The following is an 11,431-nucleotide window of genomic DNA, read 5'->3' as shown; positions in this document are numbered from 1 at the left end:
GCCCCCGACACGCGTCACGTCCGAGAAGAGGGGGGGTCGCTCCCTCTCCCCCGGCCCAGGAGGGATGCCAACCTCCAGGCGACCCCCCACCCCCATCTCCTCCTCTCCCCCCCACAGGCCCCGCCCTGGAGATTGGTCTGTCCCGCGCAGGAAGCAGCAGAGACATGGAAAGGCTTGACCAAGGGGACACCCCCCCCATACTCCTGTCTGTTGAACCTGTGAAGCTGCCTTATGCTGAATCAGACCCCCTCGGTCCATCAAAGGCAGTATTGCCTGCTCAGACTGGCAGCCGCTCTCCAAAGTCCCAAGCTGAGGTTTTTCACACCTATTGGCCTGGACCCTTTTGAGTTGGAGATGCCGGGGATTGAACCTGGGACCTTCTGCTTACCTATGAACATATGAAGCTGCCTTCTAGTGAATCAGACCCCCTCCGTCCATCAAAGGCAGTATTGCCTGCTCAGACTGGCAGCCGCTCTCCAAAGTCCCAAGCTGAGGTTTTTCACACCTATTGGCCTGGACCCTTTTGAGTTGGAGATGCTGGGGATTGAACCTGGGACCTTCTGCTTACCTATGAACATATGAAGCTGCCTTCTAGTGAATCAGACCCCCTTGGTCCATCAAAGTCAGTATTACCTGCTCAGACTGGCAGCCGCTCTCCAAAGTCCCAAGCTGAGGTTTTTCACACCTACTGGCCTGGACCCTTTGTAGTTGGAGATGCCGGGGATTGAACCTGGGACCTTTTTCTTACCAAGCAGATGCTCTGCCACTGAGCCACTGTCCCTGCCTGTAAACATATGAAGCTGCCTTCTAGTGAATCAGACCCCCTCCGTCCATCAAAGTCAGTATTGCCTGCTCAGACTGGCAGCCGCTCTCCAAAGTCCCAAGCTGAGGTTTTTCACACCTACTGGCCTGGACCCTTTGTAATTGGAGATGCCGGGGATTGAACCTGGGACCTTTTTCTTACCAAGCAGATGCTCTACCACTGAGCCACTGTCCCTGCCTGCAAACATATGAAGCTGCCTTCTAGTGAATCAGACCCCCTCGGTCCATCAAAGTCAGTATTGCCTGCTCAGACTGGCAGCCGCTCTTCAAAGTCCCAAGCTGAGGTTTTTCACACCTATTGGCCTGGACCCTTTTGAGTTGGAGATGCCGGGATTGAACCTGGGACCTTCTGCTTACCTATGAACATATGAAGCTGCCTTCTACTGAATCAGACCCTCTTGGTCCATCAAAGTCAGTATTGTCTACTCAGACTGGCAGCGGCTCTCCAGGGTCTCAAGCTGAGGTTTTTCACGCCTACTTGCCTGGACCCTTTTTAGTTGGAGATGCCAGGGGTTGAACCTGGGACCTTTTTCTTACCAAGCAGATGCTCTGCCACTGAGCCACTGTCCCTGCCTGTAAACATATGAAGCTGCCTTCTAGTGAATCAGACCCCCTCCGTCCATCAAAGTCAGTATTGCCTGCTCAGACTGGCAGCCGCTCTCCAGAGTCCCAAGCTGAGGTTTTTCACTCCTATTGGCCTGGACCCTTTGTAGTTGGAGATGCCGGGGATTGAACCTGGGACCTTTTTCTTACCAAGCAGATGCTCTACCACTGAGCCACTGTCCCTGCTTGCAAACATATGAAGCTGCCTTCTAGTGAATCAGACCCCCTCAGTCCATCAAAGTCAGTATTGTCTTCTCAGACTGGCAGCGGCTCTCCAGGGTCTCAAGCTGAGGTTTTTCCACACCTTTTTGCCTGGACCCTTTTTAGTTGGAGATGCCGGGGATTGAACCTGGGACCTTCTGCTTACCAAGCAGATCCTCTTCCACTGAGCCACCGTCTCCTTCGCACCTGGAAGTCATAGTGGCCTCTGGTGACTGACCTCTACTGGGGGCCTGGAGGATATTCAAGGAGGTGGCTGCATCCAGCCTCCCCACTGCTGGTATTCCCAGGAAGTCTCCCATCCCAGTGCTTCTCAGGGCCGACCCTCCTTAGCTTCCCAGATCTGACAGGCAGATCACTGGGCTCGCCTGTCTCTCCAGGTCGGGGCCTCATACCTGGCTTTTCAATCCACTCAGGTGCGGCTGCATTGCATCTCCCTGGAAAGCACAAGGCTCGCGTTCCTGTGACAGGAGGGAAGACACTTTGGCAGGCTGCACCACCATCGCATTGGGGTCCTGTTGCCCCATTTAGACAACAGGTCTGCACAGCTGCCAAAGCCTGCTTGTATTCTATGAGCTAGCTGTCTTCCATACCTTCATCCCCTGGAGAAAAGAGATGCTTTGTTGGGTGGAGGCCTCTAGGACATTGTACCCAAGCGAGGTCCATTGTCCTCTCCAGCAGTTTCCCACCCAGGATCTTGCAACCCTGCCCCCCATATCCTGCCAGGGGTCGGGGGTGGGTGAGAACCTGGCACCTCTGGTTGTGCTGGAAGAAATGCAGCTAGTCTGCAAGGGGCTGCTGGCCCCCTGTTTTGGGGCACCACCAGACAGCCGAAGGGTCGCCACAGCCCAGCGCCTCACATCCCAGAAGCAGGGGCCTGCAGCCGCCCACCCCACAGCTGCCACCGCAGTGTCAGGCTTGTGTCACTGCATGGTGGCCAATGGGTGGCATCCCCCCCCCCCCCGGAAGCTGTGCCTGGCTTTCTGCGAGTTAGAAACAAAACCAGCACAGCAAGCAAAAGAGTGGGGGGGGGAGGGGGTGCAAGCTCACACCTTGCAGTGCTGCCTTTTAAAAAATGCACTTAGGTTAGAAGTGGGGCTTCGTACATGCTGGGGGTGTCCCTTTCTGCACTTCCTTCTCCTGCGTGTGTGAACCGGGCCTTAGTCTAGAAGGACTTTTGTGAAGTGGAGGAAATGGAAGGGGTAACCCTTGGCGTCTGTGGGTCAGGCACAGCACCACCTGTGGAAAAGCCCCAGGGCTCTCTGCAGCCCAGTCTGGGAAGTCAGCACAAGTGGACTTTTCCTCCTCAGCTTGCTGGGAAGGCATTAGAGAGTCTTTGAAATGTTTTCCTTCAAGCTGATGAGGAATTCTCCCTTTGCATCTCTATCACACCTTACATTGTCTTTCTAAATGATTAGACACAATAGACAAGAAGCTTTGCATTCCTTCTAAAGGGGAAACAGGAATTGAGGGAGGCCTGTCTGGAAATTGTACCAGAACCCTTTCCTAAAATCGCGATTGTCCTGCTGTGCTGATTTTGGCTTTTGTGGAATCTTCCGGGGCTTCACGTGGCAAGCCTTGGAAACGCTGCAGACGATTTACTTTGTGTTATTTTACCTTCTGGCCTTCTCCGCGAGCAAGGCTTGTTTGGCAAATATTCCATTTTGAATCCATTTCGGAATTCATCCGGTTCCATTTATCTCTCCTAATAACATATGGCAGGACTTGTGACTGCGTTTTATGTGGAAATGCATGCCTGTTAAATATACAGGTCCAGGGGATGTAGACACATAAACAGGATAGATTGTGACATCCATTTTACACAGAGTGCGTTCTCTGATGCCCCCGATCTTTGTAGCTGATGCTTTGTTTGTGCATCTCTAGATAGGAGCCCGGGCTGGTTCCAAGTGTCTTTGAAGCGCCTCTTCCTTCCCAGGTATTTGGCAAGGAAACCGAGCAACAGGCTTGGGGAGGAAGGGTTTTGCTAATCAAATGCATCCCAGCTGTACAGGCTAACACAAGTCCGTTACTGAATTTTAATGATAGTAAACTCGGTTTCAGAGTTTAAAATGCGTGTCTTCATTTATGGAAGAATAGTTAAATTCTGTATGAATTTTAAACCAGTTGGGAAAGAGGAGGTTTCATGTTATTTTCTGCTTCCTGATAGAACGTAATGTAGGGACTCTTCTAGGGCCTGATATGATGATGATATAAGATTTATATCCCACCCTATACTCTGCATCTCAGAGTCCCAGAGCAGTCACAATCTCCTTTACCTTCCCCCCACTCCCACATCCTGTGAGATACATGGGACTGATATTGGTGGTTCCACAAAGGAGACCCCATGGAATGTGTGCAGAGAGCCCCGTCAGTCACCAGCTCTACACCCTCGGGTGAATGGCCGCAGCCTGCCCCTGCTTCCCTGCCCTGTCCGGGTGAGGAGGAAGCCGGCCTTCCCTTCTTCCCTGACCTGGAGGAGGAGCCCGGAGGCATCAGTGCAAAGCCTGCAACCCTTCTCCTCTCCTGCAGGTGAGGCTGCTCTCCCTCGGACACCTCCTGGGGGTGGCTGCTCTGCAACTGGAGTCCCTGGCAGTGCAGCGAAGCCACTGAGCAAAGGCCAGGAGGCTGACCACGCAAGCCAAAGGGGACCCTCTTCTCTGAGGAGGAAGCCCCCTAATTTATACCTCCCCCTGGTGGGGAACCAAACCAGCTGCAATTGTTCTCTTCTCACCCCTCACAACAATCCTATGAGGTAGGTTGGGCAGCCAGTGTTACGACTTGCCTGCAGCTTCCTTGGCACAGCAGAGTGAGAATCTGAGACCGCTGCTCTGTCCTTGCACAGCCCTGTGGGAAGGCTGGATGGAGCGGGTGGCCATTCTGCCTCCAGGCTGGGCTATTGCTGATGGGTCCAGCGCTGAAAACCCACCAGTCTGGTTAGTGGTATTCCGCGAACAGTCCCTTGGAACAGAATCCTTGCAGGTCAGTAGAACAAGAGGATTCCATGAGCAGGGGCCTAAAACCAAGATTCCCTCGCAGATTCTTAGCCTTTGAGTGTGGGGTGGGGAGGGGAAGAGTATAGAGAAATTCTCAAGGCAAGGTGCAAAAAATGCCACACATAAAGCTAATTTTTGGAAACTCCCCCCCCCCCATTTTTGGAAACTCTTTTGAGAGTTTGATGCTGAAGTTTACAAATATTTATGCCTTTATGTCATTAGCAGCCTCCCTTTCTCACAGGGACTCAAGGCGGATGACAGACAGCATGTAACAGAGTTCTCATGCGCTTCATCATGTTCTCCGATCAGTTAGCCACCACCTCCCAGACCCTATCAGCCGAGGTCACAGACCACACATGCACCCTCCCTGAGCCCCTGCGCGGATGGGGGCTGTCGCTCAGTGGCAAGGGCATGTCCGAGGGTTCGATTTTGAGGTGGGGGGACTGTTTGGTGTGAGAGCCAGTTTGGTGTTGTGGTTAAGTGTGCGGACTCTTATCTGGGAGAACCGGGTTTGATTCCCCACTCCTCCACTTGCACCTGCTGGAATGGCCTTGGGTCAGCCAGAGCTCTCTTATCTGGGAGAACCAGGTTTGATTCCCCACTCCTCCACTTGCACCTGCTGGAATGGCCTTGGGTCAGCCAGAGCTCTCTTATCTGGGAGAACCGGGTTTGATTCCCCACTCCTCCACTTGCAGCCGCTGGAATGGCCTTGGGTCAGCCAGAGCTCTCTTATCTGGGAGAACCGGGTTTGATTCCCCACTCCTCCACTTGCACCTGCTGGAATGGCCTTGGGTCAGCCAGAGCTCTCTTATCTGGGAGAACCGGGTTTGATTCCCCACTCCTCCACTTGCACCTGCTGGAATGGCCTTGGGTCAGCCAGAGCTCTCTTATCTGGGAGAACCGGGTTTGATTCCCCACTCCTCCACTTGCAGCCGCTGGAATGGCCTTGGGTCAGCCAGAGCTCTCTTATCTGGGAGAACCGGGTTTGATTCCCCACTCCTCCACTTGCACCTGCTGGAATGGCCTTGGGTCAGCCAGAGCTCTCTTATCTGGGAGAACCGGGTTTGATTCCCCACTCCTCCACTTGCACCTGCTGGAATGGCCTTGGGTCAGCCAGAGCTCTCTTATCTGGGAGAACCGGGTTTGATTCCCCACTCCTCCACTTGCAGCCGCTGGAATGGCCTTGGGTCAGCCAAAGCTCTCTTATCTGGGAGAACCGGGTTTGATTCCCCACTCCTCCACTTGCACCTGCTGGAATGGCCTTGGGTCAGCCAGAGCTCTCTTATCTGGGAGAACCGGGTTTGATTCCCCACTCCTCCACCTGCAGCTGCTGGAATGGCCTTGGGTCAGCCAGAGCTCTCTTATCTGGGAGAACCGGGTTTGATTCCCCACTCCTCAACTTGCACCTGCTGGAATGGCCTTGGGTCAGCCAGAGCTCTCGCACAGTTGTCCTTGAAGGGGCAGCTGCTGTAAGAGCTCTCTCAGTCCCACCTACCTCACAGGGTGTCTGTTGTGGGGGAGGAAGGGAAAGGAGATTGTGAGCCACTCTGAGATTCAGAGTATAGGTCGGGATATAAATCCAATAACTTCTTCTGGAGGCCCCCAGCTAGCTAATTCTTGTAAGCCATGTTCTTTCCAGGACTTTCTTCCAACCTGCAAAATAAGAATCAGGCTTGGGGGGTGGGGGGAGGTGCATGCCAGCTGCAGGTCTAGCACAAGACTGGGCTTTAAAGGGGGCTCCAAACTGCTGGCCTTCCCCCTGGCACTCCACGTGCCAGCATGGAGTGGGTGAGCTGCTTGCAGGCCTGCATTTTGGGCAGGTGGAGCAGAAACGCTTATCCAGGCCTGATGGCGCTTTCAAAGGCCGTGCGTCTTCATCTTTCCCCATGTTCATGTGCAAACTATTCATATCCTTGACTGTGATCCAGGCTTACTCACCAGATCTGCCAATCCCCGAAATTAGTTTTTTCAGAAGACCATGTTCCGTCAATAAGAAAGCGCATCTCTTTGACAGGTGGAGACAGGCTAATATTTTACTTCTCAGCAGCAGATAAGGGAGCCGCGGCAGGCTATACAGCGGCTGAAGCCAGGCAGGGCTACTTCCTGTGAAATCCATCAGAAGGATTACGCTAGAGAAGGGCTGGGACTTGATTTCAATGAGGCACAGCCTTTCTGGAATCAGAAACTTTTAAAATGTTGGGGAACGGGGGTGGCGCGGCATACCCAAGCCCAGTTTTTTAGGCCTTCTTTCTGACCTCCCCGGTAAAGGGGGGAACAAAGGAAAACTGCAATCCTCTGCACATTTTGCTTGGTGCAAGTGGCACTGGGCAAAGTGAGTCTTATTTCTGAGTAAACACACTTAGGGCTGCAGTCCCAGGGAAGCAGCCTTCAGGGGAACTCACTTGTTGCCCTGAATGGAGGAGGTCACCAGGGTGGTGTGGGGAAAAGAGCTCTAGATTAAGGCACTGAGTGCCTGCTGGGTGTTGGGGGAGGAGGGGGAGCACAGCAGCTCCTGGGGGAACCAGCAGTTGGGCTGAGCTGGCTGCAAGGAGACTCCTTTGCAGCCTTGTGGTGGTGTTGGGGGGGGGGTGTGCGTGCAGCGGCTACTTTGTGACTGACTTTTCCACTTTTTTTTTGTTTGTTTTGAAGGGCCCAGCCAGAAAACAGCACGTAGTAGACCTGATCCTTGATGTGAGTGCCAAGAAAAGGACGGGCAGGTCTGCCACAGAAGCGCATGGTACAGCGTATGAACTCTGAAGCTGCCTTATACTGAATCAGACTCTTGGTCCATCAAAGTCAGTATTGTCTGCTCAGACTGGCAGCGGCTCTCCAGGGCCTCAAGCTGAGGTTTTTCCCACCTACTTGCCTGGACCCTTTTTAGTTGGAGATGCTGGGGATTGAACCTGGGACCTTCCACTTACCAAGCAGAGGCTCTACCACTGAGCCACCGTCCCTCCCCAAGGAGGAGATGGTGTGCTGTACTCTTCAGATCTATACCCAAGAGGAAGGGGGGTCTTTGGGGCAGTGACTCCCACAGCCTGCAAGGCTGGAACAGCCCGTCCTTTTCGCTAAGCAGAGGGCTGAAGGACGAGAGCAATGCTGTCGCCAGGACTGAGGGGTGGCCACCATTATTTATTTAATTTCTACCCCACCTTCCCTGCAGGTGGGCTCAGGGTGGGTTACAGAGTCACACAGAATTGTGACTAAATAACAAGAAATGGAAATGTAACAATAAAAGGATCATTAAAATCATCTATGAAACAAACCAGAGTGAGCTTGCCTTGATAACAGGTTTGGATGAAGAGGCTTCAGAGTGCCACAGCTGGGTAGCTTGCAAGGTTTAAGGAATCAGCACTACCCGCAGAGAGATGCAAAGATGGATTTGTCCCAGGAAAAGGATCTCAGAGCCGGTGCTGAAGTTTCTGTTGGATTCTCTGGTTTAGTACAGCCAGGAATCTCTATAAATGTAGCAGAGTGTATTAAGCTAACTACACAGCGAAAGCTTTGGTTTTTAGCAGCCTTTCAAAGTTACACAAGGCCAGTAATCAGATTTAAAACTATTATATGGAACTCCAATCCACACAGTATAGACAGGCAGAGATAGGATCTATACCGGGGTGGCCAAACTGTAGTTCAGGAGTCGCATGTGGCTCTTTACGATGCCGTGTAGCTCTCAAAGCCCCCACCCCGTCAGCCAGCTTGGAGAAGGCATTCCTCTCTTTAAATCACTTCTGCAACCAAACCAGCCCCGGCAGCTTGGAGAATGCATTTAAAGTTGCTTTCTTTCCACCTCTCTACCCTCCTTTCCTTCTGGCACTCTAACATCTGGCATTTGTTCTATATGGCTGTTATGTTAAGCAAGTCTGGCTACCCCTGATTTATACAAACTACCTAGGATGGGTATGGATGCAGGGAAGAGTGCCCCTGCATCCACTGTTCAAAGATAAGAGCAATGTGCGCCTTCTTTGTGTGTGTGAGTGGAAGAAGTGGGAGGTCGGGAGAGAGGAAATTACTCCCTAAGAATGTATCAGTCTGCACATCAAAGGGGTCAGAGGCAGAAGAGTGAACAGGAAGGAAGCCCACAGTTTGCCTGTCTATCTTGTTCTCTTGTGTAACCCCTCTCCCCAAGACGGAGGCAAAAAGACAGCGCCATGTCCTTCTCTTCCAGCACTTTCCACTTCTCCCCAGCATGCTGAAATGGTAGGGATGCCCATGGGTCTTGGCACAAAGTCTCCAATCCAGTCAGGGCTCAGTTGCAACCCAAAATGAACCTGCTCACTGTCAACTCTGGAGACGATTTGGGATGGCTGGAAAAATGGAGGCCTTGCAGAGAATAGGTTGTGAGGCTCCTGCTTGGTTAGGTCGAGGTCTCTGTACTGCAGCTTTGAACTGAACTGTATTATGCTGGAGATTTTGGTGTGCAATATGGTGTGCAAGTGGTCTTTCCGGGCCCATGAAAGGTGTACTGAGATTTAAAACCTGGGACTGGGTGAACACAAGAAGCTAAGCGTTGCCACTTGTCATTCTGAGTGTGGCAGGGTGGGCCGCCCCTCCACTGCATCTGTTCAGCTTATGTCCAAATCCAGAATTTTGTGTTTTTTGGCTGCTGTCAGGACTACCCAGTGGCCATCACTAGTGAAGTTAAGAGCAGCTGGACTGTAGGACAGGTGTGAGGAATGGCAGAAGTTAGGCACACTCTCTAGGATGAACACACGAAGAAGCTGAATCCGGGCTTACATCCCCTTCCTTGTTCTGCCTCCTCAGCACCCTTTCCCTGAGGAGGCTGGGGACTGAACACCATTTTCAGGGAGGCAGCCCCACTGTTGGGACCTCTCACAAGCCTGTGGGCACCACTTTAACACCCCCCCCCCTGCAGTCTGTCAGTAAGCCTGATTTTGGTTAGAATTGATGTAGAGTAGAACAGTTGTTTATTTGGGAGGGTAGTTTTTGGCCTGGATTGAGGACATTTTGGGTGGTGTTTTAATTTTAAGAATGGGGGAGGGAGCTGGTTATTTCAGGGCCTGGCCAGCCTGAAATTTTGCCTGGGACAATTTTGGCTAAAAATCCACGTAAATAATCAGGATAACAACAGGCAGCCTTACAGAAACCTGTTCAGTGGCCCTCTGCTCTGTTGCTGTCGTGTCTTGCATTTCAGTCCCGAAATTACAACACAGCGGATGCTACAGAGGTGACGAGTGGAAGTCCACTAGTCCCCAGATGTAGCTCCGCAAATACGCTCCGCCAATCAAGATCTGTGGTGGGAAGTTTAACTGGCCAGGATTGGACCTGGCCAGACTGAGGGTTGTTCTGGGGTACGTATATAATCGGGACCCAGCCCAGTTTGCCTTGCCTTGTGATGTACTCGCTAATAAAGCATGTTGCCTTCAACACGTCTCGTCACTTAGTACATTACAGCTGCGTAGCGGTCAGCGTGTCAGTTTAGGATCTGGGAGACTCAGGTGTGGGTCCCTACTCTTGCTGGGTGAGCCACACACCCTCAGCCCAGCCTACCTCACAGGGTTGTGGGCAGGGAAAATTGAGAAGGGAAGAACAATGTTGTCAATCACTTGGGGTCTCCATTGGAGAAAAGGTGGAACATAGTTTAAGTACAAGGAATAAAAATAAATATGCAAGAGTTTCTTCCTGTGCAGTAATGCTTTTTCTCCTATCCAGTTCTGCCTGTAAACTTGAATTGACCTCTTAGGTCTACGGCCTTGCGTGCCCTTTCTTGGGGACGAAGCTCCCAGGAACAGGAAGGCTTTCTTCTCAGTCACCAGAGAGGCCTGGGCCGCATGGCCATCCCCTCTCCCTTTGGCTCATTAGCTGTAGATCCTTGTCCATGCTGGTGACCAAGACGCTGTAGACATTTTGTCACCACGCTATTTGATGACTTATTGATTGTTTCATTTCCCTCCTCCATCACTGGCAGGCCCGCTATTCAAGCGGTGGTGACACATTTGATTCCCTCCCGCCACCCCCGCCTGCAATCTACAATATCCTTTTTCTGAAGGAGCTGCCTGCATCAGAATCAAATAGTATGAGCAGCTCAGCTCCTTGTTACCATGACTCATTTCTGGTCCTGAAGCTGCCAGCGGGGAGGGGAGGGGAGCGCAGGGTTTCTGGAAGGGGCCCCCCTCTGCGTGGGCAACTGGAGGCGGGGGTGTGTGTAGTTCCTGCACTTAGCCTCATACTTGCAGTGAGAGGCTCTTTGGATGTGAGAGCTCAGCTACACCTTGCGCATACGGTCCCATTTCGGTCTTTGTTCCGAGAGTGCAAGGTGAGACAAGAGGTGGCCTCGTCCTCAAACTGCCAGCCAGCCTGTTGCAGCTGAGGCATCCCTCCAGAGGACAGGTGTGAGGAATGGCAGAAGTTAGGCACACTCTCTAGGATGAACACACGAAGAAGCTGAATCCGGGCTTACGTCCCCTTCCTTGTTCTGCCTCCTCAGCACCCTTTCCCTGAGGAGGCTGGGGACTGAACACCATTTTCAGGGAGGCAGCCCCACTGTTGGGACCCACTTTAACCCCCCCCCCCGCAGTCTGTCAGTAAGCCTGATTGGGCTCGTCCTCAAACTGCCAGCCAGCCAGCCTGTTGCAGCTGAGGCATCCCTCCAGATGGCACACCTTGTGCAGGGATGCAGGGAGCGCAGATGGGCCCAGGAGCCCTTTCTGGGAAGAGTGCAGGCTCGACTTGACGCGGGACTCAGGTCGCCTGCGTGCTGGGCGGTGCAGGGGACCCGTAAAACTCCCCCTTCCTTCCTTCCTTCCTGCCAGGCGGCCAAAGGAGGGAGGGAG

The sequence above is a fragment of the Heteronotia binoei genome, chromosome 19 (genome assembly GCF_032191835.1).
Source record: "Heteronotia binoei isolate CCM8104 ecotype False Entrance Well chromosome 19, APGP_CSIRO_Hbin_v1, whole genome shotgun sequence".
Taxonomy (NCBI): Eukaryota; Metazoa; Chordata; class Lepidosauria; order Squamata; family Gekkonidae; genus Heteronotia; species Heteronotia binoei.
The sequence above is the reverse complement of the archived record's forward strand: the minus strand, read 5'-3'. Positions refer to the sequence as shown.